Source organism: Aegilops tauschii, chromosome 2, assembly GCF_002575655.3.
Source record: "Aegilops tauschii subsp. strangulata cultivar AL8/78 chromosome 2, Aet v6.0, whole genome shotgun sequence".
NCBI classification, from domain to species: Eukaryota; Viridiplantae; Streptophyta; class Magnoliopsida; order Poales; family Poaceae; genus Aegilops; species Aegilops tauschii.
In genome coordinates, this window is record NC_053036.3 from 480,671,467 (window position 1) to 480,675,142 (window position 3,676).

Genomic DNA, 3,676 nt, shown 5'->3' on the forward strand with positions numbered 1-3,676 from the left:
AATAATGCTATACTACATGCATATATGGCTGGTAGAAGGCTCTATGGTTACAGTTTTGCGAAAAGCCAATTTTTTCCTACTGCAAAGGAATAAATTTTATTTAACTATCATGGTGGTTGTTAAACATTGAGAATGGTTGACAGCATTCTCAATCCCAATTAAGTATCATCATTAACCCAACAAAATTAATTTAAATAACATGGTGATGAGATTCACATGATAATCCAAGTACTAGATACTCAAGATGTCCATAACCGGGGACACGGCTAACCATGATTAGATTGTACACTCTGCAGAGGTTTGTGCACTTTTCCCCACAAGACTCGATCGCCTCCGCTTGATTCTCGCACTACATGATGTTTGAGAAACGGATGACCGAGACACAGTCTTTCAGAAGCGTTAACTCTCTACTCCGGGTAGACAGTACCACCTACATCCCCTACATCTGCTAGTCTACCTCTTCAAGAGCTCACACAACTTAATCAACTATGCTAGAGCCCATAATAGCTTGTGGCCGCACACGGAAGTTTCTAGCATGAATAATCTCATGATCCCTTTGAGCCTGGGTGGCGGTCCTTAGAAAAACAGGCAATCCTGGAATACCCAGGTACCTCAATCCACCCAGATGTGAGTTTTAGTTGCCACCTTAAGTTTAACCATATATTAACAATCTCACATCTGTCATGGTTACACTCAAACCCAATCCACGTCTACTAGCATAGCATAGCAATATAAGCAAACGTAGAAGTAACTCCCAAGGGTTTGATAATAAAACAGGTAATAGGTACTACCTCAACTACTTCCCAGTTCCCACAATTTAATTAGATCCTAACCATGCAATGTTTTAGGATTTGTCTAATGCAATAAAACTGGGTAGTAAAAGAGGTATGATCAAAGTGTTACTTGCCTTGCTGATGATCCGTGAAACTTAGAGATTCGAAGTAGCAAGCGGCGCACTCCGGGTACTCTATCGCAAACAAACAAGCATACAATAAGCATTCATCAAATGCACAAGTAAAACTCAAATAAAAGATCTAACCAGAAAGTTCAACTTAAGAACTCCGGTTTGCAAAAAGAAACAAATCGAACGAAGCAACGAAAGTCAAACGGCGAAAGAAACAAGCTTCGTTTACTAATCTGGATCTAGGTCAAATTTTACAGTAGCAAAAACTTGTTTGAGTAGGTTAAACGGAAAGAGAATTTCGAGACGAAACTCTAGGCGCTTGAATCGCCTGATTCCGATAAACGAGCAAAAATATAAACTAAAACGAAAATCTGATCAGAAATCACGATCTGAAATAATCGCGGAAAAACCGACGAAAAAGAAAACTGACGAACAGTTAAACGAACGGACGTTCGTTAGCTGCGACAAACCGACGAACACATTCGTTAAAACGAACGGATCGGTGAACGTTCACTAATTAACTAAACCGAAAAAAATAAACCGATCTAAAAAAACTAGGGTTTCGAAAAAAAATAAACCGAACGGTTTTTTTTTTGAAAAAAAACCGGCTCGGCGGCGGCGGCTCGGCTACCTCGTCGGTGCAACTCCGGCGGGGCTCGGGACGGGCTCCGGCGGGGCTCGGGGGGTGCGGCGAGGGGCGGCGGGGCTCGGGGCGACGGCGGGGCGGCGAGGGGCGACGGGGCGGCGGCGTACGGCGTCGGGGCGGCGAGGGGCGACGGGGCGGCGGCGTACGGCGTCGGGGCGGCGAGCTCCTTCGGGCGATGGGGCGGCGCCGGCGGCGGCGTCTCCTCGGGCGGCAGCGGCTTCGGGAACGGGGGCAGGGTGAGGAGAGAGGGCGGCGGGGCCGGGGTATATAAGGAGGGGGGGTGCTGCCTTGGGGTAGGGGGCGACGGCGGCGGCGTCGTGGCCGTGCGGGACACGGGCGGCGGCTCCGTCTCCAGGTGGGAGACAACAGCGGCTGGGCTGGGCAGCGCGGGGAGCTAGGCCGTCGGCTGGGCTTCGGCCCAGGCGGCGCGCTCGGGATTTTTTTTTTACAATATTCCGCCAAACTAAAAAAATCGTAGAAAAATAAATAAAAATGCCAAAACAAATTTTCACCGTCTAATTAAAATAATTAGAACGAGATGAACATTTTCTTGGCCCAAAAATGCAGTGTTGAAAAACGTGCAATTTTTCTAATGCAATTAAAATTGCAAATAAAATCCGAATAAAATCAAATATTTGATTTTAATATTTTTCCTCCAATATTTAAATTATTTTGGAGAAGTCATATTTTCTCCTCTCATTTATTTTAACATGAAATATTTTTCGGAGAGAAAAATAATTAAAACCAAAAATCCTCGTTTTATTATTTGATAAAAATCAAATATGAAAACCGGAAAAAATCCCCAACTCTCTCCGAGGGTCCTTGAGTTGCTTAGGATTTTCGAGGATTTGCCAAAATGCAATAAAATATGCTATGCAATGATGATCTAATGTATAACATTCCAAATTGAAAATTTGGGATGTTATAGTTAGCTTAGCACTCGATCGTTTAGTATTCTGCTATTGCTTTCTTCATGACTTATACATGTTCCTATGACTATGAGATTATGCAACTCCCGTTTACCGGAGGAACACTTTGTGTGCTATCAAACGTCACAACGTAACTGCGTGATTATAAAGGTGCTCTACAGGTGTCTCCAGAGGTACTTGTTGGGTTGGCGTATTTCGAGATAAGGATTTGTCACTCCAATTGTCGGAGAGGTATCTCTGGGCCCACTCGGTAATGCACATCACTATAAGCCTTGCAAGCATTGCAACTAATGAGTTAGTTGCAGGATGATGTATTACGGAACGAGTAAAGAGACTTGCCGGTAACGAGATTGAACTAGGTATTGAGATACCGACGATCGAATCTCGGGCAAGTAACATACCGATAACAAAGGGAACAACGTATGTTGTTATGCGGTCTGACCGATAAAGATCTTCGTAGAATATGTAGGAGCCAATATGGGCATCCAGGTCCCGCTATTGGTTATTGACCAGAGAGGTGTCTCAGTCATGTCTACATAGTTCTCGAACCCGTAGGGTCCGCACGCTTAATGTTCGTTGACGATTTAGTACTATGAGTATGTATGTTGGTGACCGAATAATGTTCGGAGTTTTGGATGAGATCACGGATATGACGAGGAACTCCGGAATGGTCCAAAAGTAAAGATTGATATGTGGATAGTAGTGTTTGATCTCCGGAAAGGTTCCGGAATCCATCGGAAGGGGTTCCGGATGTTTCCCGAAATGTTTGGGCACGAGAACACTTTATCTGGGCCAAAGGGGAAAGCCCACGAGGTTTTTGGAAAGCGTAAAAGGAAGTTTTGCGGAGTCCAGGGGCCAGACGCCAGGGTCCCTAGCGTCTGGGTCCAGACGCCGGGAACCCTGGCGTCTGGCCCTGGAGTCCGAGAAGGACTCTTGCCTTTCGGGTGAAACCGACTTTGTGGAGGCTTTTACTCCAAGTTTCGACCCCAAGGCTCAACATATAAATAGAGGGGTAGGGCTAGCACCCAAGACACATCAAGAAACACCAAGCCGTGTGCCGGCAACCCCGTCCCCTCTAGTTTATCCTCCGTCATAGTTTTCGTAGTGCTTAGGAGAAGCCCTGCGGAAATTTTTCTTCACCAACACCGTCACCACGCCGTCGTGCTGCCGGAACTAATCTACTACTTCGCTTGTCTT